The sequence below is a fragment of the Scyliorhinus torazame genome, chromosome 13 (assembly GCF_047496885.1).
Source record: "Scyliorhinus torazame isolate Kashiwa2021f chromosome 13, sScyTor2.1, whole genome shotgun sequence".
In the NCBI taxonomy this organism is placed as follows: Eukaryota; Metazoa; Chordata; class Chondrichthyes; order Carcharhiniformes; family Scyliorhinidae; genus Scyliorhinus; species Scyliorhinus torazame.
In genome coordinates this window covers 85,064,233-85,090,481 of record NC_092719.1, presented here as the reverse complement: position 1 = coordinate 85,090,481, position 26,249 = coordinate 85,064,233, and positions in this window count along the sequence as shown.

The window sequence follows — 26,249 nt, the reverse complement described above, 5'->3', positions numbered from 1 at the left end:
AATGCCCTCCATACCAGGCAACATCCTGTTAAATCTCTTCTGCACCCTCTCTAAAGCCTCCACATCCTTCTGGTACTGTGGCGACCAGAATTGAACACTATACTCCAAGTGTGGCCTAACTAAGGTTCTATACAGCTGCAACATGACTTGCCAATTTTTATACTCATTCCCTCGGACAATGAAGGCAAGCATGCCATATGCCTTCTTGACTACCTTCTCCACCTGTGTTGCACCTTTCAGTGACCTGTGGACCTGTACACCAAGATCTCTCTGTCAATACTCTTGAGGTTCTACCATTCACTGTATATCCCCTACCTGTATTAGACCTTCCAAAATGCATTACCTCACATTTGTCCGGATTAAACTCCATCTGCCATCTCGCCACCTAAGTCTCCAAACGATCTAAATCCTGCTGTATCCTCTGACAGTCCTCATCGCTATCCGCAATTCCACCAACCTTTGTGTCATCCGCAAACTTACTAATCAGACCAGTTACATTTTCCTCCAAATCATTTATATATACTACGATCAGCAAAGGTTCCAGCACTGATCCCTGTGGAACATCACTTCAGTCTTCCAATCAGAAAAGCACCCTTTCATTGCTACTCTCTGCCTTCTATGACCTAGCCAGTTCTGTATCCATCTTGCCAGTTCACCTCTGATCCCATGTGACTTCACCTTTTGTCCCAGTCTGCCATGAGGGACCTTGTCAAAGGCCTTACTGAAGTCCATATAGACAACATCCACTGCTTTACTGGCATCAATCATCTTTGTGACCTCTTCAAAAAACTCTATCAAGTTTGTGAGACACGACCTCCCCTTCACAAAACCATGCTGCCTCTTGCTAATATGTCCACTTGCTTCCAAATGGGAGTAGATCCTGTCTCGAAGAATTCTCTCCAGTAATTTCCCTACCACTGACGTAAGGCTCACCGGCCTGTAGTTCCCTGGATTATCCTTGCTACCCTTCTTAAACAAAGGAACAACATTGGCTATTCTCCAGTCCTCTGGGACATCACCTGAAGACAGTGAGGATCCAAAGATTTCTGTCAAGGCCTCAGCAATTTCCTCTCTAGCCTCCTTCAGTATTCTGGGGTAGATATTTTTCAAGACGCCCAACACCTTGTCTTTTTGGATCTCAATGTGACCCAGGCTATCTACACACTCTTCTCCAAACTCAACATCCACCAATTCCTTCTCTTTGGTGAATACTGATGCAAAGCTGCAGGTGCCCCCAGTCACCATCACCATGCTCCCTGCAACCCAATACAAAGTCCGCCAAACGCAAGGACAGCGGTTTGTAAGACAGACTGCACATCATAATGTGCTTTTTCCCTGTGGGGCATACAGTCCTGTCCCTCCTTAAAACTGAGGCACACCATGTTCCCAATGATTGTTCCTGCTGCATGGCTGCTGCCTTCTGCACTGCCTCCTATCTCAAACATCTGACTGTGTGGTCCACATATCCCCTAGACTGCCTGTTCTCTGTGACTCCTTTCCTTTTTGCAGTAGGAATGTCTTCACTCTCCGACTCCTGTTTGCCAGCCCCTGCGCTAAAACAGGAGTCTTGACATAGTTCCCATTTCTAAAGAGGACTCAGGACAGCAGTGACCCTCCAAAACAAATACAGCTGTGACATCTGAGTGCTGGTGCAAGCCATTGCTAAAGTGCCACACTAACAAGCCTTATATCTTCTGGAGTCTGCATGCATCCCCCTTCGTGAGCTTTTCATGCAGCCTTGTCAAGGTCTGCCCCTTCAGTCTTCTCTCTGCCTTCCATCAAGCCCCCTGCCCTTGCACAACCCTCCTTCCTCATTGCCCCAATTGTGTTTGTCCTCCCCTTGCACAGCCCTCGTTACACACGTCCCCCCGTGTCGTTGTCAGCCCCACTCCTGGTCGAGCTTCAGTCTCTTCAGAGTGTAGGCTGCAAGAGTACCGCAGCAGAGTGCTGTCCAGACAGGCAATGGTGTGTGGCACCGGAAGCAGAGGATGCCTGCACTCCCCAAACTCGGGCGCAGTACTCAGCCGAGTCAGTGAGTCCAGCAACACAGTGCTGTCTATGAAGACTAGCTCAGAATGGAGCTGGACAGCACAAACTGGTCTGCCCCAGCAGAGTTCAGTGCATTAGGAGCAATGAAGAACTATGGCAGATAGGCTATCTATGTTACACTCACCTTGAAGTGTCTTGCGAACTGACGTCTGCCTTATGCACGCCACTCGTTTTCAGGTGGCTATAAGGCTGACGTAATTTCCCGCTGACGTGACACAAGATTGGAAGGTCTGACAAGATTTCAGCGAGCTTTAATGAACATTCATGAGATGCAAATCAAACTGCTGAGTGGGAAAGATGGTTAACAATGTGCCATGGTGCATGATGTTAAAAGATATCAATGGCTAACATTATGCCGTGAGGCATGATGGGAAAAGAGGCCAACAGATTTGTGTATGTGTGGAAACTGCTGCTTGAGCAGTGGTTCCCACTTGTATGGGAACTGGTGAACAACATAATGATAATAATAATATCTTTATTGTCATAAGTAGGCGTACATTGCAATGAAGTTACTATGAAAAGCCCCGAGTCGCCACATTCCGGAGCCTATTTGGGTACACAGAGGGAGAATTTAGAATGCCAAATTACCCAAAAGCATGTCTTTCGGGACTAGTGGGAGGAAACGGGAGCACCCGGAGAAAACCCACGCAGATGCGGGAGAACGTGCAGACTCCGCACAGACAGTGACACAGCCGGGAATTGAACTTGGGACCCTGGCGCTGTGAAGCAACAGTACCAACCACTGTGCTACCGTGCTGCCACCTTGACAGTTCACTGATAACACTTTGCTCTGGAACAGCAAGAACAAGGCTCTCTCACTGTTGTATGGTGCCTATATACTACAGGATTGTTTAATTTAAACATTACAGAAAGCAGCATCTTTAGGATTTTGATGATGATAACCCTGGGATCAACATTCATAAGACAAGACCTGAGTTTGGAAGCTCACAGCGCACACCCGCCAGAGCGAGCCTGGCCAAGTTCTCTCTAGTTGGTAGTATTTTTGTTCCAGTTGTGAGTCTTGAAACTTATGTAACTGCCAAGTGAATTAAAAATAAATGAAACTGGCGGTCAGTCTTCAATTCCACACCAAATGCTTGAACAATTCAAACATCTCCCTCCCTTGCCATTCAAAGTGCTTCTTAAACTGACATTCAAATTTCACCGCCATCACCTCCGTCAGTGTATCGACCGTTAAAAAGGCAGCCCCACCCGGCGAGCTTGACTCCGTCACCTTCCCTGCCAACGTACCTTTCCCATTGCTCAAACCTGCTGACGGACATGCACTCAAATCCTTTTTGTTGGCTCTTGAACATTCTTCACCAACTAAGTCTCACTGGGGAAAACTTTTATTACGATTCCCCCCCTCCCCCCCCCAAGCAAGTGGAGAGTACCAAAAGCCCAGGATTCCAGTGAGAGCTATGAAACGTGCGGCCTCCTCTCACATGCCGCCACTGTAAGTCTCTCCCGAGTGATTGGTATTGTATTTATTCCCACCCCCACATCTGCCCCTTGATTTTTTATTTTTGGAATATTGGAACATGAAGACTGACGCAAAGTATTTGGTTCACTCCCCTGCCATTTTCTGGGGGATCACGGCATCTTGAATGGCCCCCAGATGAAGGGGAACCCCGGAGTGCAGGGGGCATCTACAAAGTAAGTAAGGTTGATCCCGCAGGAGGGGCGGTGGGGCGGGGGAGGGGGGGGGGGGGAGAAAACCCTGTCAGAATCGTCACCAGGAATGTCAGAGGACTTAACAGTTCAGTGGAAAGATCTAGAGTCTTCTCCCATTTAAAAAGTATGAGAGCCGACAGTCTTCCACCAGGAGACCCACCTGAGAGAGAAAGACTGACTGTGGGTAAGAAAGGGCTGGGTGGAACAGACATATCATTCGTGCTATGGGGTGAGGGTTGAGGTGGGTGGCCATACTGTTCAATAAGAGGACAGCATTTTCAGTGGCATGGCACGTCATGGTTAGCAGAGTCCTGGAAGGGGCACCAGTGCTCCTTGTAAACATGTACGCTCCCAACTGGGACGATGTGGGATTCATGAAAAAGACCATGGTGGAAACCCCCAACATGGACACATACAACTCATCATGGGGGGTTGGTGACTGCGTACAGGACCCACGGACAGACAGATCGAACGCCAAATCGGGGGGGGAAAATCAAACTTGGCGAAGGAACTGGGTGTGTTCATGGAACAGATGGGGGCAGTGATTCCATGGAGCTTCACACACCCAGGGGAGAAGGAATTCTCCTTCTTCTCCCGGGTATGCAGGGTCTACACCAGGATCAAGTCACCATGCTGGAAAGGGTCAACTTCTTTGTAGTGGGGAAAGCAGTGCTTCCAGGGATAGTAGGAGCGGAGTACTCTGCAATCATAATCCCCGACCATGCTCCACACTCCATGGGTGTGAGGTTGGAGTCGGGCCGGTCGCAGCACCTCCCCCCCCCCCCCCCGCCATGGACGCTGGACACTGCCCACCTCGCTGATAAAGCATTTTGTGAACAAATATCACAAGCCAAAGACGGGTGTGTACCAACACCCAGAATGAAGAGGTTTCCGCGTTTTGAGAGGCACTGTAGGCGGTGATATGGGGGGAAATTAATGTGTACAAGGCGCGCAAAGATAGGAAGGAGAGGGTGGCTAGGCAACAACTGGTTGACCACTGGATGTGGACCGGCTGTACTCCATGGCCCCAACCATAGAGTTGCTGGCGGAGAGGAAGAAACCACAAATGGACTTTGACCTGCTCTCCATGGGGAAAGCGGTGCACCAGCTCCGCCAGAGACGGGGAATCTTTCACGAACACGGAGACAAAGTCAGTTGCCTGTTGGTCCACCAGCTGAGAAAGCACGCAGCCATGAGAGAAATAGCTGAGGTTAGGGACAGCAACGGCAGGCTAGTCGCCACGCTGGAAAGGGTCAATGAGGCCTTCGCAACCTTCTGCTGGGGGCTGTAGGCCTCCGAGTCCCCTGAGGGGGATTCAGGGATGAAGCAGTTTCTTGACGGACTGGACATGCCGGTCGTGGGGGAAGAGACGAGATGGGGTCTGGAAGCACCATTAGAGCAGGGAGAATTCATGGAGACTATCAACTTTATGCAGGCGGGGAAGTCGTCGGGGCCAGATCGATTCCCGGTGGACTTCTACAAAACGTTCACACCAGCATTGGCGCCGCACCTGCAGGAGATGGTTGCAGACTCGCTAGTATGGAGTACCTTGCCACCGACACCAGCACAAGCCTCAATGTTACTGATATCCAAAAAGGACAAAGAGTGCGGGTCCTACTAGCCCATCTCGCTACTCAATGTAGATGCAAAGGTCCTGGCAAAAAACTCTTGCAAAGCGGCTGGAGAGTTGCATGCCAGAGGTAGTCGTGAAGGACCAGATGGGTATTGTCAAGGGCAGGCAGCTAACATCGAACACAAAGCGCCTGCTGAACGTGTTAATGGCCTCATCTGGGGAGAGAACACCAGAGGTGATCATCTCCCTGGATGCCGAAAAGGCCTTCGATAGAGTCAAGTAGAAGTACCTCATACTGGTCTGGAATGCACATCCTGGAAAGGTGGTCGAAACGGGTTGCCTCACATCCTTTAAAAGGTACTGGATGAGCACTTGGCATGTCATGACATTCAAGGTTATGTGCCAAGTCCTGACAAATAAGATTAGGTAGGCAGGTCAGGTGTTTTCCAAGTGTTGGTGCAGACTCGATAAGCCGAAGGGCCTCTTCTGCACTGTATTATTCTGTGATTCTGATTCAGGGTTCACCTCCTAGGTAAAACTATAGTACAGCGCTCCCATGGTGAGCTAACGGACTAACACCACCAGGTCTAAATACTTAACTGCTATCATTATTGCCACTCAAACAACAAAACCATCTCAGCTCTCAATCCACTTTTAAATACAGTTAGCAGACCCAGGCAAAAGTGCTTTACAGCGATATAAAATGTTTTAAGAGATAGACCTGAATCCTGTCAGGACAGTTATATGGGAAAGTTGGGTATAGAGCATTGTTTTTCAAACTTTTTTCCCGGGGACCCATCTTTACCAACCGGCCAACCTTCAGGACCCATGCCGGCTGACCGTCGCAACCCACGCCGTCTGACCTTCGTGACCCACCATTTTCGCTTATCTTTAATGCGACAGGTGAGCCTTCTTGATCCTCACGATCTCACTTGCTTTGTCACTCAATGTTACATTTCTGTAATGGTTGTTCATCAGAGGTCCTAGAGCTCACACCACCACTGCTTTGCCCTGCTGTGGATTCTCCTGAGCCCCTCTCTCCAGTAGGTTTAGTTCTGAGATCCTGGCCTGTTTGTGTCTCTGGCCCTCTCTTCCTTATTACAAAATGATCCATTTTAAATTTTACACTCCTGTTGCTTGTTTGCTGCTGACAAAATGGAGGAATCGCAATCGCGCCCAAAGCACGTGATCTGTTCTCTGTCGTCGCTTCAGGCAGGAAGATTGAATTTAAAAAAATCTTCCCCTTGGTCAGCGCGCTGACGTCAAGAAGAGGCGGTGTTTCTTACTGGACTCCGGGTATGCGCATTGATGAGTGGTCACACATGTGCAGCCCGCCCACATTCTGAAAGCCGGTCGTGACAATCATTTTTTAAAAAATTTTTATTCAAATTTTTTTCGGTCAAACAAGAACAGTACAGGATTTTCCCCTTTTTACAACTTTAAAACACTATAAATAATAATGACCGTTTTTTTTTTTAACAAATAAATAATATATTAACTAAACGGCAACTGCCAACAGCAAAATAATAACTCTCCAAGACAATAAAGTCCCACATGCCAGTATAAATAACTAATATACAAACAACTATAGGAAACCCCTGAGGGCCCGCGTGGGCCCTCCCCTCCCCCCTCCCCCCGCCCCCCCCTCTCCCCCCCCCCCCCTCCCCCCAAGGAACGGTTGCCACCGCCTGGTGAACCTTTGTGCCGAACCTCTTAGTGCGTACTTTATCCGCTCCAATTTTATAAACCCTGCCATGTCGTTTATCCAGGCCTCCACGCCCGGGGGTTTAGCTTCTTTCCACATGAGTAGAATCCTTCGCCGGGCTACTAGGGACGCAAAGGCCAAAACATCGGCCTCTCTCGCCTCCTGCACTCCCGGCTCATCTGCAACCCCAAATATAGCCAAACCCCAGCCTGGTTCGACCCGGACCCCCACCACCTTTGAAATCACTTTTGCCACACTCACCCAGAACCCATGTAATACCGGACATGACCAAAACATGTGGGTGTGGTTCGCCGGGCTTCCTGCGCGTCTCCCGCACCTACCCTCCACTCCAAAAAATCTACTCAGCCTTGCTCCTGTCATATGCGCCCTGTGTAGAACCTTGAATTGTATCAGGCTGAGCCTGGCACACGAGGACGAAGAGTTTACCCTACTTAGGGCTTCTGCCCACAGCCCCTCCTCAATCTCTTCCCCCAGCTCCTCCTCCCATTTTCCCTTCAGCTCCTCTACCATCGTCTCCCCCTCATCTCTCATTTCCCTATATATATCTGACACCCTACCATCACCCACCCATGCCCCCGAAATCACTCTGTCCTGGATCTCTTGCGCCGGGAGCTGCGGAAATTCCCTCACCTGCTGCCTCACAAATGCCCTCACTTGCATATAACGAAATGCATTCCCAGGTGGCAACCCATATTTTTCTGTCAGTGCTCCCAGACTCGCGAACGTCCCGTCTAAGAACAAGTCCTTCAATTTCGCAATTCCTGCTCGCTACCAAGATTTAAATCCCCCATCTATCCTTCCCGGGACGAACCTACGGTTGTTCCTTATCGGGGACCACACTGAGGCACCCGTCACTCCCTTATGTCGTCTCCACTGCCCCCAAATTTTCAGTGTTGCCACCACCACTGGACTTGTGGTGTACTTTTTCGGGGAGAACGGTAAAGGTGCCGTCGCTAATGCTTGCAGGCAGGTTCCCCTACAGGACGCCATCTCTAGTCTTTTCCACGCCGCTCCCTCCCCTTCCCCCATCCACTTGCATACCATTGATATATTGGCGGCCCAATAATAGTCACTTAAGCTCGGCAGTGCCAGTCCCCCACTATCCCTGCTACTCTGCAGAAACCCCCTCTTCACTCTTGGGGTCTTCCCAGCCCACACAAAGCTCATAACGCTCTTATCCACTTTTTTGAAAAAAGCCTTGGTAATCATCACAGGGAGGCACTGGAACACAAAAAGAAATCGCGGAAGGACCGCCATTTTGACCGCCTGCACCCTGCCCGCCAGTGACAGGGGCACCATGTCCCATCTCCTAAAATCCTCTTCCATCTGCTCCACCAATCTTCCTAAATTAAGCTTATGCAAGGTTCCCCAGTTCCTGGCTATCTGGATCCCTAGGTACCGAAAATCCCTTGTTACTCTCCTCAGCGGCAAATCATCTATTCCCCTGCTCTGTTCCCCAGGGTGCATCACAAACAGCTCACTCTTCCCCATATTCAGTTTATATCCCGAAAATTCCCCAAACTCCCTGATTGTCTGCATTATCTCGGGCATCCCCTCCAAAGGGTCCGCGACATACAGCAACAAATCATCCGCGTATAATGACACCCGGTGCTCTTCTCCTCCCTAAGTACTCCCCTCCACTTCCTAGAGCCCCTCAGCGCTATGGCCAGTGGCTCAATTGCCAACGCAAACAGTATCGGGAACAGGGGACACCCCTGTCTTGTCCCTCTATATAGACGGAAGTAGTCAGATCTCTGCCTGTTTGTGATCACACTTGCCACCGGGACCCTATATAAAAGCTGAACCCACCCAATAAACTCCTCTCCAAATCCAAATCTCTTCAACACTTCCCACAGGTAATTCCACTCCACTCTATCAAATGCTTTCTCAGCGTCCATCGCCACCCTCCGGCGGGGACATCATCATCACACCTAGCAGCCTCCGTATATTAGTGTTCAACTGTCTCCCCTTAACAAACCCAGTTTGATCCTCGTGAACCACCCCTGGAACATAATCCTCGCTCCTCGTCGCCATCACCTTGGCCAAGAGCTTGGCATCTACATTCAGAAGGGAGATAGGCCTGTAAGACCCGCACTGCAGCGGGTCTTTGTCCCTCTTCAGGAGCAACGATATCGTCGCCTCCAACATTGTCGGGGGCAACGTCCCCCCTTCCCTGGCCTCGTTAAAGGTTCTCGTCAGAAGTGGGGCTAGTAGGTCCATGTATTTCCTATGAAATTCCACCGGGAACCCATCTGCTCCCGGGGCCTTCCCTGCCTGCATGCTCCCAATCCCTTTTACCACCTCCTCCACCTCAATCTGTGCTCCCAATCCTGTCCTCTCCTGCTCTTCCACCTTCGGGAATTCCAGCTGATCCAGGAAGTGCATCATTCCCTCCTTCCCTTCCGGGGGTTTAGCCTTATACAGCCTCTCATAAAATGCCTTAAACACCCCGTTCACCCTCTCTGCTCCCCGTTCCATCTCACCCTCCGCGTCCCTCACCCCACCTATCTCCCTCGCCGCCCCTCTCTTCCTCAATTGTTGGGCCAGTAACCGGCTCGCCTTCTCTCCGTACTCATACTGTACTCCCTGTGCCTTCCTCCATTGTGCCTCTGCCCTGCCCGTGGTCAGCAAGTCAAATTCCGTATGCAACCTTCGTCTTTCCCTGTACAGTCCCTCATCCGGAGCCTCTGCATATTGCCTATCCACCCTCAAAATTTCTCTCAACAATCGCTCCCTCTCTTTACTCTCTTGTTTCCCCTTATGGGCCTTTATGGAAATCAGTTCCCCTCTGACCACCGCCTTCAGTGCCTCCCAGACCACTCCCACCTGAACCTCTCCATCATCGTTAATCTCCAGGTACCTTTCGATACATCCCCTCACCCTTACACACACCCCCTCATCCGCCAACAGTCCCATATCTAATCTCCAAAGTGGGTGCCGTTCCTTTTCCTCTCCTACTACCAGATCTACCCAATGTGGGGCATGGTCCGAGATGGCTATGGCCGAATACTCCGTCCCTGTCACCTTCGGGATCAGTGTCCTTCCCAGGGCAAATAAGTCTATTCGCGAATAGACTTTGTGGACATGGGAGAAGAAGGAAAACTCCTTACTCCTAGGTCTGCTAAATCTCCACGGGTCTACTCCTCCCATCTGCTCCATAAAATCTTTAAGCACCTTGGCTGCTGCCGGCCTCCTTCCAGTCCTGGACCTCGACCTGTCCAGCCCTGGTTCCAACACCATATTGAAATCTCCCCCCATTAACAACTTTCCCACCTCTAGGTCCGGGATGCGTCCTAGCATACGCCTCATAAAATTGGCATCATCCCAGTTCGGGGCATATACGTTTACCAAAACCACCGTCTCCCCCTGTAGTTTGCCACTCACCATCACGTATCTGCCCCTGCTATCCGCCACTATAGTCTTTGCCTCAAACATTACCCACTTCCCCACTAATATAGCCACCCCCCTGTTTTTCGCATCTAGCCCCGAATGGAACACCTGCCCCACCCAACCTTTGCGTAGTCTCACCTGGTCTATCAGTTTCAAGTGCGTTTCCTGTAACATAACCACGTCTGCCTTAAGTTTCTTAAGGTGTGCGAGTGCCCGTGCCCTCTTTATCGGCCCGTTCAGCCCTCTCACGTTCCACGTGATCAGCCGGGTTGGGGGGCTTTTTACCCCCCCCCTTGTCGATTAGCCATCCCCTTTTTCCAGCTCCTCACCCGGTTCCCACGCAGCTGTGTCCCCCCCAGGCGGTGCCCCCCGCCCATCCCACCCCATGCCAGCTCCCCCCTCTCCCCAGCAGCAACAGCCCAATAATTCCCCCCTCCCACCCCAACCGCTAGATCCCCCACTAGCGTAGTTACACCCCCATGTTGCTCCCAGAAGTCAGCAAACACTGGCCGACCTCGGCTTCCCCCCGTGACCTCGGCTCGCACCGTGCGACGCCCCCTCCTTCCTGTTTCCCTATTCCCGCCATGATTATCATAGCGCGGGAACCGAGCCCGCGCTTCCCCCTTGGCCCCGCCCCCAATGGCCAACGCCCCATCTCCGCCACCTCCTTTCCTCCCCCCACCACCTCCTGTGGAAGAGAGAAAAGTTACCACATCGCAATATTAATAACATAAAACTCCTCTTTCCCCCTTTTTACCCCCCTCTTCGCCCCCCATACTCGCCCCACCACTTTGTTTCAAACGTTCTTTTTTTAATAACCCGCTCATTCCAATTTTTCTTCCACGATAAAAGTCCACGCCTCATCCGCCGTCTCAAAGTAGTGGTGCCTCCCTTGATATGTGACCCACAGTCTTGCCGGTTGCAGCATTCCGAATTTTATCTTCTTTTTGTGAAGCACCGCCTTGGCCCGATTAAAGCTCGCCCTCCTTCTCGCCACCTCCGCACTCCAGTCTTGGTATACGCGGATCACCGCGTTCTCCCACTTACTGCTCCGAGTTTTCTTTGCCCATCTAAGGACCATCTCTCTACCCTTAAAACGGAGGAATCTCACCACTATGGCTCTAGGAATTTCTCCTGCTCTCGGTCCTCGCGCCATCACTCGGTATGCTCCCTCCACCTCCAGTGGACCCGCCGGGGCCTCCGCTCCCATTAACGAGTGCAGCATCATGCTCACATATGCCCCGACGTCCGCTCCCTCCGCACCTTCAGGAAGACCAAGAATCCTTAGGTTGTTCCTCCTCGCGTTGTTCTCCAGCGCCTCCAGCCTTTCCACACATCGTTTATGGTGTGCCTCGTGCATCTCCGTCTTCACCACCAGGCCCTGTATGTCGTCCTCATTCTCGGCAGCCTTTGCCTTCACGACCCGAAGCTCCCGCTCCTGGGTCTTTTGCTCCTCCTTTAGCCCTTCGATCGCCTGTAATATCGGGGCCAACAGCTCCTTCTTCATTTCCTTTTTGAGTTCTTCCACGCAGCGTTTCAAAAACTCGTGTTGTTCAGGGCCCCATATTAAACTGCCACCTTCCGACGCCATCTTGGTTTTTGCTTGCCTTCCTTGCCGCTGCTCTAAAGGATCCACCGCAATCCGGCCACCTTCCTCTCCTTTTTTCATCCGTATCCAGGGGGGATTCCCTTCTGGTTCACCGCACAGTACTTTTAGCCGTTAAAATTGCCGTTGGGGCTCTTATTAAGAGCCCAAAAGTCCGTTCCACCGGGAGCTGCCGAAACGTGCGACTCAGCTGGTCATCGCCGCACCCGGAAGTGCTTCTCCTCTACAATAAATGTCCACGCCTCTTCTGCCATCTCGAAGTAGTGATGTTTCCCTCGGTGTGTAACCCACAGTCTCGCTGGCTGCAGCATTCCAAATTTTACTTTCTTTCTATGTAGCACTGCCTTGGCCCGATTGAAACTCGCCCTCCTTCTCGCCACCTCTGCACTCCAATCCTGGTACACGCGGATCACCGCATTCTCCCACCTGCAGCTCCGTGTCTTTTTCGCCCATCTCAGGACCATCTCCCTGTCCTTATAGTGGTGAAACCTCACCACTATGGCTCGAGGTATTTCTCCTGCCTTTGGTCTTCGTGCAAGGACTCGATATGCTCCCTCCAGTTCCAAGGGGCCCGTCGGGGCCTCCGGTCCCATTAACGAGTGAAGCAATGTGCTCACATATGTCCCGACGTCCGCCCCCTCTGCACCTTCGGGAAGACCCAAAACTCTTAAGTTCTTCCTCCTCGAGTTATTCTCCAGGGCTTCCAGCCTCTCTACACACCTTTTATGCAGTGCTTCGTGCGTCTCTGTCTTCACCACCAGGCCCTGTATTTCATCCTCATTCTCAGCAGCCTTTGCCTTCACATCACGAAGCTCCAACTCCTGGGTCTTCTGTGCCTCCTTTAGCCCTTCAATCGCCTGTAGCATCGGGCCAACACCTCCTTCTTCAGCTCCTCCACACAGCGCCGCAGGAACTCTTGCTGTTCCGGGCCCCACACCGAACGGCCTCCTTCCGCCGCCATCTTGCTTCGTGCTTCCCTTCCTTGCCGCTGCTCCTGAGGATCCTCTGCAATCCAGCCACTACTCTCTTCTTTCTCCATATATATCCGGGGGGATTCCCTTCTATTTCACCGCACAATGGTTTTAGCCGTCAAAAATTGCCGTTGGGGCTCCTAATAAGAGCCCAAAAGTCCGTTCCAACGGGAGGTGCCGAAACGTGCGACTCAGCTGGTCATCGCCGCACCCGGAAGCCGTGACAATCATTTTTAAAGCCGGTCGCAGCCGATATTTTTAAAAGCCGGCTGCTGCGGCCATTGCGCATCAATTCCTGCAATCGGGAACATCGTGATGTATGGCTCTGCGACCCTCCCATGACCCACCCGCAGGCCGCAACTTCGACTTTGAAAATTACTTGTACAGAGGGATATGAGCTACATGCGGGCAATTGGGACTAACTTAGTGGTAAAAACTGGGCGGCATGGACTAGTTGGGCCTAAGGGCCTGTTTTCATGCTGTGAACCTCTCTAATGCTGGATCTCTAGCTGAAGACTTCAGAAACTGTCTTCATAGTTTGATTTGCAGAACCAACTGCAAACTCCTGTCTGTCCTAACTCCATGTTCTTTTTAATCATTCATGGGACATGGGCGTCGCTGGCTGCGCCAGCATTTATTGTCCATCCTTAATTGCCCATGAGGGGGCAGTTAAAAGTCAACCTCATTGCTGCGGATCTGGAGTCACATGTAGGCCAGACCAGGTAAGGACAGCAGATTTCCTTCCCTCAAGGACATTAGTGAACCAGATGGGGTTTTTACCATAATCAACAATGGTTTCATGGTCATCATTAAACTTTTTTTTTTAGAAAATATTTTATTAAGGCATTTATAATTTTAACACTTTAAAACATCAGGTTTCAACAAGAACAAAACAATATCACTCCCCTCCAGCAGTAACAAACCACAGCCAACATGGCTTACACAAACAGGACCTTTTTCCCCAGCCCTCATTTCATTGGTTTTCCTGACCTTACTCGACCCCCATGCCTCCTACTACCCCCCCCCCCCCCTCCCCCCGCCCCCCCACCCACCCCCACCCCGCGCTGACAGCTTAATTTTTCTCAAAGAAGTCGATGAATGACTGCCACTTCCGGGCAAACACCTGCAGCGATCCCCTCGAGGCGAATTTAATTTTCTCAAGTCTGAGAAACCCACCATGTCACTAATCGATACCCGTCATTTTGGGGGTTCCGAGTCCCTCCATCCTAGCAGGATACGTCACCGGGCCACCAGGGAGGCAAAGACCAGGACATCGGCCTCTCTCACCCTCTGGGCTCCCGGATTTTCCGACATGCCACCCCCCATGCGAACGTGAAAATCGCACTGGACGAAATATTCACCACCACAAATAGCCTTGAAACGAAACATCCCGAGGCCTTGTTCATGGTAGCTGGGGACTTCAATCAGGCCAAGCTCAAGAGCATACTACCAAGTTACCACCAACACGTCACCTGTTCCACCAGAGGCCCAAACATCCTGGACCACTACTACACAAATATCAAACATGCCTACCGCTCTATCGCCCACCCACGCTTTGGCAAATCTGACCACAAGGCTGCGCTCCTGCTCCCTGCTTATAAGCAAAAACTGAAGCTGGAGAATCCGTCAAAGAAAGTTGTGCATTGTTGGTCTGAGGATTCGGATGATCTCTTACGGGACTGCTTAGAGTCGGTGGACTGATCAGTATTTAAAAACTCTGCGACCAGCCTGAACGAGTATGCCACTACAGTAACTGACTTCATCAGTAAGTGTATAGAAGACTGTGCCAAAGAAGCAAATCCGCGTGTTTCCCAACCGGAAACCCTGGATGAACAGTGATAGCCACTGCTTGCTGAAGTCTAGGTCTAAGGCGTTCAAGTCAGGTGACCCTGACCTCTACAAGAAAGCCATTAAAGATGCCAAAAGACAGTACCGGACCAAGCTCGAGTCCCAGGCTAGCCACACGGACCCCCGCCGTCTATGGCAAGACATCACGGGCTACAAGATGAAGGCATGTAAAATCATCGGCTCCAACCCACCCCTCCCTGATGAGCTCAACACATTCTATGCCCGCTTTGAGCAAGAGATCAGCGAGAGTGAGCCCTCTACCCCAGAAGCCGCGGATGAACTTGTATCTGAGATCACCACTGCAGACGTCAGAGCAGCCTTCTCGAAGGTCAACCCATGGAAAGCCACTGGCCCGGATGGGGTACCAGGACGAGCACTCAGGTCTTGTGCGGATCAGCTGGCGGGGATATTCGCAGACATCTTCAACCTCGCTTTACAACAATCTGAGGTCCCTATCTGCTTCAAGAAGACGACCATCATCCCTGTACCAAAAAAAAGCCAAGCAGCGTGCCTTAATGACTATCTTCCAGTGGCTCTGACATCCATCATCATGAAGTGCCTTGAAAGGTTAGTCATGGCATGAATCAACTCCAGCCTCCCGGATTGCCTTGATCCACTACAGTTCGCCTATCGCTGCAACAGGTCCTCAGCAGACGCCATCTCCATGGCCCTGCACTCTACCCTGGAACACCTAGATAACAAATACACCTATGTCAGACTCCTATTTATCGACTACAGCTCAGCCTTCAACACCATCATTCCTACGAAACTCATCTCCAAACTCCGTGGCCTTGGCCTCGGCTCCTCCCTCTGTGACTGGATCCTGAAATTTGTAACCCACAGGCCACAATCAGTAAGGATAAGACACCTCCTCCACGATCATCCTCAACACCGGTGCCCCACAAGGCTGTGTCCTCAGCCCCCTACAATACTCCTTATACACCTATAAAATGTGTGGCCAAATTCCCCGCCAACTCGATTTTCAAATTTGCTGATGACACCTCAGTAGTGGGTCGGATTTCAAACAATGACGAGACAGAGTACAGGAATGAAATAGAGAATCTGGTGAACTGGTGCAACGACAATAATCTCTCCCTCAATGTCAACAAAATGAAGGTTTTGTGAGGGCCACGAAGAATCCAGCACGAGTTGAAGGAGAAAGAAATAACACTTATTTACAATAACATATATATATACACAACAGCAGCAACAACTGCTTGCTGCTCACTCTCCTCCATCCGGTTCCAAACTGGCCAGCTTTATTTATGCAGGGAATCTGCTAATGATTTCTCCGCCCCCCTCATTGGGGAAGTTCATACTCCCAAAGGATTGTGGGATTGCCATAAGACCCCAGCCAGTGTTAAGCAGGCAGGTTATAACATCCCTCCTCCCCAAAGCCCAAGGAATCCACCGAAGACCCTGGCGAAGGAGAGTGTCAGACCCGTTTTGCCGCAGGCCAGACACTTGGAGCGGTTCCCTGATCGATGGGCGGTCCTGAGGTGGTCGTTCACCTCCTATTGTGTAGGCTTCTGCTGGCGCCAAAGAGTCTGGTTTGGCTTTATGTTTCTAAATGTTGCTCATTGTTCCTGGGGATTGCTCATTAATATGCAGATGGCTGGTGTTTTGTTATGCTGATGGTTGCCGGTATCGATCTTGTCTGGCCTTTCCAGAGGAAAATACACACTCAACCTGCAGCTGCTCGTTTGTGTCCTGTTGGCTGACCTTCCCATCAGCCTTTGCCGTTCGCCATTTTAAATCGGGAGTTAGCCATTCTAAATCGGGAGTTAGCCATTTTAACTGGCTACATTCTCTCCTTGTGATCCTAATGCGAAGCGTGAAGGATCACATAACTATGTTGCTTTCCATTCCCTGACCTGGGGGGGACACTTCCTTCATGGCCTCTGCACTGACCATAGCTATGCAAAAAAATTTTAACTAACAATTCTAAGGGCGCTATGTCAAACAGGTACATGCATTACAAAACAATAAACTGGGAACCTCTAACTATTCTTAATACACTACACCACGTAAACATTTCATTATCCTACCTTCCTCAATCATACAACAAAATCATAGCATTTTATACACAGTCTTTCCTGGCTTGGCAGTCAAGCTCAGGATCATACAATTTGCTCATGAACAGTTCTTTACATTTCTTTATTTACAATAAACGCAAGTGAATGCTCTTTATTATAGATCGCGGGGGTCGGGGGTCTGGTCGTATCCCAACATAGGGGATCTGATCCTACATACCGGGGTTCGAGCGCGGTAGGCTCTCCTTCTCCATTTCCGTAGATGCATAGTCTGCACAATGCAGCAGAGTATCGCTAATGCTAGTAATGTTTCTATTACATAGGACAGAGAGTATCAGGTTATAAACCTGGCACACCAAGATGATGTGGTGTCGCTGGTGACTGGGTTCTGGGTACTGTGGGAAAGTGAAACATTAACGGCTGGGGGGCTTGAAGTCATGGGGTTCACATTCACGGGCAACCAAAAGTCCATATACATGATGCTGATCCATATGAAGGAAGTCCTCATGGCTCTTCTCTTACCTTTTCTTTCTTCTCTTCTCCGGTCCTGGAGCTTCTGGAGTTCTGTGGAAACAAGCATAGTGTCTGTAACTATCTTTGTTTAATATCTCGTACGATAGTGTGTCTTTCCTGTAGTGTCAATTACTTCCTTTATAATTGGTCACTATGTGTGACTCCCTCATTTTTTTTCATAAATCGAATTTTAGGACGAGACACACTTCCCAATAATGAACCAGTGCGAGCCGTCTCGCAGACTGTGCAATTTACCATCCAAATGTTTCAGGATGTAAGTAGCATGGGGTTGGCAACCTAAAGGTTACCTAAACAAAACTAAACTTTTTGAACTGAAAGTGCCAAAATGAGGTGCGTATGGACCGCAACGGGTACGATTTGGATGGAGTCCCCGGGTAGGACGGCTACCAATGCCGTGTCTCCCCTACCCGAGCGTAGTTGACCAGAGGGGGGAGGATTCCCAGGCAGGGCGGGTCCCAAGCCGTTTCTTCACTACCTGAGCAACCGACAAGAACGGGCAAAAAATGTAGTCATCGTGGTGGGGCTGCCGTAGTGGTTCTACTTCGAACCAGAAGGGCAGTTATGAACGGGCATCTGGTTCCTTAACCAGTCTCTGCAGACAAGTCCTCAGAGGTTTCTGCTGAACTAGTGTCTGGCAACGGTGAGTCTCTGTAGGCAAGTCCTCAGAGGTTTCGGCCGAATAGGCATGGGGCAGTGAGAAAAAAATTCTCCTGTCGGACATACAACATTTAACAAACTTACAAACAACATAAAACATTCTGCAGGTTCCATCAGAAAGGACAACACTTCTCCCAAGCGGTTCCTTTAAAACATCATCTGGACACCTCAGTTCTCGGTTGCGAACAGGGTCGCAAAGGGGTTCTCGGTTTGGGAGTCAGACCCAAGGTCGTCATCTTCTCCCGGGTGCCAAACTCTTGAAAAAAAAAATGAAAATTGCTTATTGTCACAAGTAGGCTTCAATTAAGTTACTGTGAAAAGCCCCTAGTCGCCACATTCCGGCGCCTGTTCGGGGAGGCTGGTACGGGAATTGAACCGTGCTGCTGGCCTGCTTGGTCTGCTTTAAAAGCCAGCGATTTAGGCCAGTGTGCTAAACCAGCCCCTTTCTTGAGTGTACCAGGGCTGAAAGGGCTGCATGGTGTGAGGTGGGGTCGCTCTCGTCGTTGAAGACGAGTCGGAATGAGTTATCTCGGTGCCAATAATTGGTGTCTAGTTGTGTGGGGACAAAATCGGGGTCGTCAGTGTGGTTCGGTGGTCGGTGGTGGGGTTTATTTAGGGAAGTGATCATGAAGGGATCACTCGGATCGTAGTCGGAATCGCTGGGTGTGGGTCCGGTTGCATGGGGATAGTAGGGAGGCGTGCTGTGGCTATCGTCCGAGTCACAGTCACTGTCTCTGCTGCTGCAGTCTGTGGGCGTTCCGGGGCGGAGTGTATATTTCGGGGGTGGAGTCGAGGTCAAGTCCGTGGCTGGGCTGGACGTGTTGGGGGATGGTAGGGTTATGTTAGCTGTGGGCGGGGTGTGGCCTGCTGCGTCGAGCATGACATGGTGTGTGTGGTTCGACTGTGTTCCATATGCCTTCAGCTGGTTTATATGAAACCACGCACTCTTACCATTGGGGTACTTTATTTTATAAACGGAAGGGCTTACTTTGTCCGCAATGGAATATGGACCCGAGTATTTTGGTGACAGGAATGTGCTGGGGTTATATACAGAGAGCATAACTTGCTGTCCTATACTGTACTCAGTCGCATGCACTGTCTTGTCGAAACAAGCCTTGCTCTGTTTCTTTCTGGTGCCCAATTTTACTGCGGCTGCTAGCTGAGCCGCTTTAATATTATCTACTAATTGCTGTACTGCTTTCTTGTGTGTGAGGGCCGTCACCTCGGGGCTGGTCAAGTCCAAACCTAACAAATATTCTGTGCCTTTCATGGGGCGTCCGGTCATGAGGGTGTTTGGGGTGTAACCTGTGGAAGTAGAAATTGTGTTACTCAAAAACATCAGCGCAAAAGGGAGAACTGAGTCCCAAGTGGTGTTGTTCTGCTGGACCATTTTTCTGAGGGTGGATTTTAGGGTCCGATTCATGCGCTGCACGATACCACTCGACTGTGGGTAGTATGCTATGTGGAATTTATGGGTGATGCCAAATATCGTGAGGACTTTCTGCATGACACATCCCGTAAAATGGGAACCTTGGTCTGATTCAATGCTGCGGGGGAGTCCCCATCTTGTAAAGATGTGGTAGGTCAAAATCTTGGCTGTGGTTTTTGCAGTGTTTGTGCGGGCTGGGAATGCTTCCACCCATTTCGTAAATGTGTCAATTACCACAAGTACATATTTATAGCCATTCCTGCAAGGGGGCAATGGTCCTATAAAATCGATCTGGAGGTTAGTCCAGGGGCCATTAACGGGTTGGGTGTGGCTGAGCTGGGCCTTTTTCGCATATCTGTCCGGATTATTCTGGGCGCAGATAAGACAATTTTCTATGTAATGGTTTACATCTTCCTTTAAATTCTGCCACCAACAAAGCTGCTTGAGATGGGCTGTAGTGGGATCGATTCCCTGATGTCCATGACCGTCATGGAACAAGCAAATCAGTTGATTCCTGTCCTGTTCAGGAACCACATAAAGGGTGTCTTTTAACACCACACCGTCATGTGTGGTCAGTACATTTCTAAATCTCTCATAGGGAGCTGGATATTTTCCCTTTACAATCTCCCTGAGATTGCTGTCCTGCTTCTGGGCCTCTACTAGATCCTCGATCTTTGTCTGTGAGACCTGAACTGCACTCACTGGTGCACTTTCGGGGGGTGTCCAAAAGTATCCATATCTGGAACCTGCTATAGCCAGTGCGTCGGCTTTCACATTTCCAGGGGGGGAGGGACGATGGTGACTGCGGTCTTTGATTATCCCATAAGTCCTGTTCTGGGCTCTTTCTAAAATATGACGGAGCAATGGGGCTGAGGGGAGGGGTTTTCCGTCTGCGGAAACAATTCCTCTTGCTTTCCACAGGGGCAGAAATTCCGTGAGGCTGTTGCAGACATAGAGGCTGTCCGAGTATATGTCTGCTGGGCTGGGGAAGGAATCTGGGTGTTCAACTCTAGATGTGATGGCCGCAAGCTCTGCTGCCTGCGCGCCTAAGTGTCCGGGTAGTTTTAACGATATTTCCTCGAGGGCGCGTCCCTGCGCGTCCTCGACATAGATACCGCAACCTGATATGCACTTCCCATCCAAGACTGTGGAAGATCCATCCACATAGATCTTTATGGGCTCACACGTGTCCGTGTGCTGGGGGCTCTGGCTTGAACTATCTATCTTTCTGGGGGGTGTTTTAGCGATAAAGGGGCCTGTGTCGTGGTGTGGAGAGATAATCTCACATTCATGGGGGGTTCCGGGGTACTGTAAGTTGTCGGCTAAATAGGTGTCTTTGTCCTTTTCACAGTGATGTCCCGTCCCTGCAAGAGAAGGGTCCATCTCGCTGCTCGAATCTGACTAACTGTACCGTCCTTGAGTCATCCGTCCAGTAAAAGTTTGGTGGGGGTGTGTTCGGTGAGAATTGTGATGGGGTTCAGTCCGGTAATGTACAAAAAATACTGGACTGCCCAGAATACTGCGAGCAGGTGCCTCTCACAGGCTGAAAATCCCTGCTCCACAGCATCTAAAAGTCTGGAGGCGTAAGCTACGAGCCTTAACTGGTCGTGCCGTTCCTGGAGGAGCACGGCTGAAAGGGTGCGGTCTGTGGTCACTACCTCTATGACGTAAGGGGAAAGCGGGTCTGGAACTTGTAGTGCGGGGGCTGCTATGAGTGCCTGTTTTAAAGAGTCCACAGCATCCGTATGCTGCGGAAGCCATTCCCAGGGGGCTCCTTTCTTTAGGAGGTCTGAGAGGGGTGCTGCCTTGCTGGCGAAACTGTCAATGTGGTTTCGGCAGTAGCCAACCAGTGCTAAAAACGACCGGAGGGCTGAAACGTTCTGGGGAAGGGGCAATTTAGCAATTGAGTCAATCCTTTTATGCGCGATTTCGCGTTTACCGTGTGTGATAATTGTTCCCAAATATATCACCTTTTCTTCCAAAATCTGGGCCTTTTTGGGGTTGACTTTACAACCGATTGAATGTAAGAGTTCCAGGAGTTCGGACAGAAGCTCAATGTGCTCTTCCTTGGTGTCTGTCTGCAGTAGTAGGTCGTCTACGTGCTGTACCAGACAATCGGGGCAAGAGAATTTGGCTAAACCATTTGCCAGCTGTCGGTGGAAAATGGAGGGGGAGTTGTGGAATCCTTGTGGCAGGCATGTCCACGTGTACTGCTGTGCTTTAAAGGTGAAGGCAAATTTGTCCTGGCACACCTTTGCCAATGGAATGGACCAGAATCCATTACTGATGTCCAAAACTGTGAAGTATCGGGAATTGAGTCCCTGCTTGAGCATGGTCTCGGGACCTGTTGCTACTGTGGGGGCTGCTGCGGGGGTGACTTTGTTGAGTTCCCGGTAATCGATGGTCAGTCGCCATGATCCATTGGGCTTTCTCACTGGCCAAATCGGGGCATTATTAGTGGAGGCTACTGATCTAAGTACGCCCTGCTCTAATAAGCTTTCTATTACCTTGGAGATTTCTCCCTCTGCCTCTTGGGGAAATCCATACTGTTTTTGGGGTCTAGGGTCAGGTCCTGTTATTTGTACGGAGCCAGTCATCCGTCCACAGTCGTGCTTGTGGGTCGCGAATGCTGCACTGTTCTTTTGCAGAACTGCCCTAACCTACTTGTCCGTACTAAGCATGGTCGGGTTGAACCAAAATTCGCCTACTGCGTTAATTTTGTTCATGTACTCTCCTATGTTGAGCGTTGCGGGGCTCTTGCGGATTTTGCCATCTTCCAGACACACTGGTTGACTGGATTGAATGAAAGATCATGGGAATTCATGAAATCGATTCCCAGAATGTGTTCTGCTGTGTGTGGCAGGTCAACTAAAACTACAGGGTGCTTGGTGGTGATGGTACCGATTTGAATGGGTACAGGGGCTGTGATGTGTCCCTGCTGTGAGTGGCCTGTAAAGCCGCTGAGGGTGATAGTGGCTGTAGTGGGCCACGTGCCTTTTTGAAACAGGGTGGAGGAATTTATTGTGGTGCGGGACCCTCCTGTGTCCCAGAGAAATTTGATGGGCTGTCCCCGAATTTGTGCTGCAACGACCGGTCGTCCGGACCTATCCCAAAGGGTGTCGCAGACCCAACTGGGGGAGCCCGTACACCGTCAGTCCATTCCGGTCAAGTCCGTCTGATCTGATCGGGCGCTAACGCTATGAATGGGCTCTGTCTTTTTCTTAATCAGAGTGCCCGTCTGCTGGGCTCTCTGTGGCTTTTTAGGGGCATTGCACTCTCTGGCAAAGTGTCCCAACTGTCCACAGTTGTAACACTCCTGTGACTTGGTGGGGGGGGGGCTGTTCTTTCCCTCATTCACCCATGCGGTGTTCTGGTGTGTTGTCTTTACTGCCTGTATATCTGCGCCAGCCTGCTTTTCCTCAGTATTCTTAACTGAGGGTTTACTTTGAACAGATTGCTCCCAAGCGCGGGACAATCTTTTCACTACCCACTTCTCGTTATGGGCCTCCTCTGAGGGATCATAACTCGTACAGGCTTTCTGTCCTGTTTCGGTGGCATGGGAGATAAGGGTGCGGGTCCAGTTGGCCATGTTGTCTGGGGACAAATGGGCACGGTCTAAGTCTCCAAAGACTGCTGCAAAGTGGATCGACAGGCGTCCTGCGAACGCTGTGGGGTGCTCGGATTTCTTTTGCCTACATTTGTTGAGGCCATCTACGGGGTCACCCCGGTTATACCCGATCGCATCCAGGATCGCGGTGTGCATTTCTGCAAGGGTGCCTCCTCCTACATTCTGTGGGTCGGGAAGGGCTGCTGCTACCGACGGGTCTAAACTTAAAACTGTGAGCTTTACATGCTCTCTCTCATCCAGGCCGTACATGGTCGCCTGATATTTAACTGTGGCAAAGAAATGGTGGGGGTCTGAGGTGGGGAGGAACGGTGTGATCCTATCGCACGCGTCCCGTAATTGGGCCACTGTTAAGGGGGTGGAATATAGAAATTCCGCATCGTCCGATGTGGCTGTGTGATGGGTGGTTACAGGGTTCATTGGAGCTTGAACTATCTGCTGTGTGGGGGGTTGGGGTGCTTTCCTCTTTTGTGGCTTTCCCTGCGCACATGTTCCCTGAACATATCTCTGCGCTGTTTCTTTCAGTTCTTCCCAATCAGGGCCGTCTTCTTGATCTAATTTTTCTCCAAAGGTTTCCTGAAAACCTTTTTGAACAGAAAGCAGTGATTGCAGCTCTGCAATCTGCTTCCGCCACTTTGCGTGGTCTAATGTGCTTTGAGTTTGTTCTGTGGTGGCAGCATGGAGTGCTCTTAATGCTGCCTTGAGGTCACTACACTGTTTTTGTAATGCCTCTACCTGTTTTTCCGTTTCTTCTCGTACCAGGACTGCACATTGCATGTCCTGATAGGCCTTTTCATATTGAGACTGGAAGCTGCTTAAGTGCGCCAGACAAGACTGGTGAGCCCTTTTGGCGTCATCCACCTCTCCATCTTTTGCTGCCAATTTCCTTCTCAAGTCTAAATTCTCCTTTTCTACCTCGCTTACATCGACCTTACTCATCTGATGTATGCCTTCTACTTCTTTCCGGAGCGTCCTAACGACCTCCTCTGTGCCTCACAATTGTGCCAAGCAGGACACGATTGCCATTGGCTTGCGAGCTTTCCCTAAGCTCTTTTTGTGGATCTCGCTCAGGGTCTCCCACCAAGTATGTCCTATACTCCCGGGACCTGATTCCTCTTAATCACAGAATTAATTCCAAAGGGGCCATCCTTTCCCTTTGAGATATTTCCTGACCTCTTCCTCACAAATGGGACATTGTCCCACTCTACTGCTGCTGGTCGCTACGACCGCAAATTCCTCAGGGTTCATGAGGCGTTGCATTGCCTGCATTGCCATCTTTCCTATCCAAATGCTTCTTTTAAATTTGGAACAGGGGAGCTAAGGCGGTGCTGTAAATACAGGTACGGCTTTCGCTAATTTCCGATATACAAACTTCCGACAGTTTTGACGCAACAAAAATCTATCAGTTTTACCTTATAGCCCTGTTAGTTACGCATGCATACACACACTTCCGAATTCTGAGTATTGATCAGAACTGCTTGAACGCTTGTGGTTTTCTGTTTCTAATTGGATCTCTAATTCAAATTCTGGGTTCTCCCGGAGTGGTTTTTCCGCTTCTAGATCGGGTCCCGTCAGGATGTCGCCAAATAATGTTGCTAACTTTTGCCTTAGTTTAATTGCTCTGTTTTATCACCTTTGCTCTTGAGTCGCCAGGTATCTTTATGATACCGCCACGTGGTTCAAGTCCGAGTAATGATCAATAATCCAATACACCGATTAGTAAGATTTAAATCAAAGCACATTTATTATACAGAGTAATCACTACTCATGCATAAAGTCTACGTCTAAGCTACTTCTTATAACTAACAGGCCTATACTTAACTTGGAACTGGCCCACCAGGTCAGGGAAACGAATGGCCTTTTGTTCGGGTTCTGAGCCTGCGGGATTCGAAGTTGGTACAGATTGGTAGCTAGGAGCGCCTATCTCGTAGCGAGCGTTGAAGTAAGACTTACTGGATATCAGCGGTGGCTGGACCGGTCAAGGTCAAGGGTTGGTTTGCGTTGCTGAGTGACCCGGTCAAGGAGAGAAGCAGAAGGCCGATTTGAACTTGGGCTTGATTCCTATAGTCCCCAGGGGCTTCCCGCCTTTCGGGGCGGACCCTGTACCTGGTTCCAAGTGATTGGACTTTGTCCCAATCACTTGGTTCGATTTTCTCCAATGCTGGAGAGGTTCCCTGATCGATGGGCGGTCCTGAGGTGGTCGTTCACCTCCTTTTGTGTAGGCTTCTGCTGGCGCCACCGAGTCTGGTTTGGCTTTATGTGTCTAAATGTTGCTCATTGTTCCCGGGGGTTGCTCATTAATATGCAGATGGCTGGTGTTTTGTTATGCTGATGGTTGCTGGTATCGATCTTGTCTGGCCTTTCCAGAGGTAAATACACACTCAACCTGCAGCTGCTCGTTTGTGTCCTGTTGGCTGACTTTCCCATCAGCCTTTGCCGTTCGCCATTTTAAATCGGGAGTTAGCCATTCTAAATCGGGAGTTAGCCATTTTAACTGGCTACACTCGGCCTCGTAAACTATTACGGGAAGTTCCTCCCCAATCTGGCAACTACACTTCTGCATCTTCTGCTGAAGAAAAATCACTGGGTTTGGGGTCAGCCGCAAGAAACCGCTTTCCGGCGGGTAAAACAACAATTATCGTCGTCTGGGTTACGAACCCACTATGATCCTGGAAAGTCTTTGCTCGTCACATGTGATGCATCCCCATATGGTATTGGGGCCAATCTGTCCCACAAGATGGAGAACGGGGCCGAGCGGCCGATAGCTTTCGCCTCCCGCACATTGACTGCAGCGGAAAAAAAGTACGCGCAGATCGAGAAGGAGGGCCTGGCAGTGGTCTTTGCGGTGAAACGTTTCCACCAGTACGTGTATGGCCGCCACTTCACTATCGTCACTGATCATAAGCCTCTGCTGGGACTTTTCAGAGAGGATAAGCCGATACCGCCCATTGCTTCCGCACGGATCCAGCTCTGGGCTTTGTTGCTCGCTGCATACGAGTATTCTCTGGAGCACAAACCAGGAACGCAGATAGCGAATGCCGACGCACTGAGCCGATTGCCTTTATCGACCGTCCCCATGTCGACCCCCACGACCGGCGAGGTGGTTGCAACCCTACATTTTATGGACACATTGC